Here is a 630-nt window from a genome sequence, read left to right as displayed (position 1 = left end):
GATCTTGAGTCGTTAGACTGATTGCTCTGATACCATTTTAGTTTTCTAAAAGAAAACCTAAAAATAGTTGTAACTGCTATTCTTAGAAAAAGAGATAGTTGGAGTTAATCACTCAAAAGTATATCGATCAACTTTCTCATTAATTGGAGTGATTAAAGACAGTGGTTTATATACCATCTGTCAAACATAATAAATACAGTAATTCTTCCACTTAACCATCTTAACCAAACTTAACAACATTAAACAGAAGTATAACAAACTATATTCAATGAGCTCTCTTAACATCGCGTCCAGCATCGAGCATCCCTCTATTAATCCCAAACCCGCCCCTTCCTTAGCTGGTTGTTCTTCGCCCACAATTTCCAGGCAAGCGAGATCATCGAACCCTTTTCTTCCCCATTACTTTAATTTTCTCTTCTTCTTGCGGCTTTTGTCGACGTACATTTCTAAGATTGCTAAATAAGATTTTGATCCTTCAGGTTGGTTCCTCGGTTGTGTTCCCTTCAATCTCTGCTTCCCCTGCACTCGGCAGTTTCTTCCGCCCGGCTGACTTCCTGTCTTGGAGTCGATTCGGTGTCCTCCAAATCGTTGTCTCATGGTATGCTCTGCAGTGCGAAGCCAGGAGTTTGA

General features: G+C 40.2%; 1 pseudogene; it reads left to right on the top strand.

Moving 5' to 3' along the window:
• The first annotated feature begins 268 nt into the window (after positions 1-268).
• Positions 269-630, top strand: LOC148208138 (protein NONRESPONDING TO OXYLIPINS 2, mitochondrial pseudogene; annotated as a pseudogene).

Source organism: Momordica charantia (genome assembly GCF_013281855.1).
Source record: "Momordica charantia cultivar OHB3-1 chromosome 11 unlocalized genomic scaffold, Mcharantia_2.0 BLBB01000011.1, whole genome shotgun sequence".
NCBI lineage: Eukaryota > Viridiplantae > Streptophyta > Magnoliopsida > Cucurbitales > Cucurbitaceae > Momordica > Momordica charantia.
Note: the sequence above shows the minus strand (reverse complement) of the source record. Positions and strands in the feature narration are given on the sequence as shown.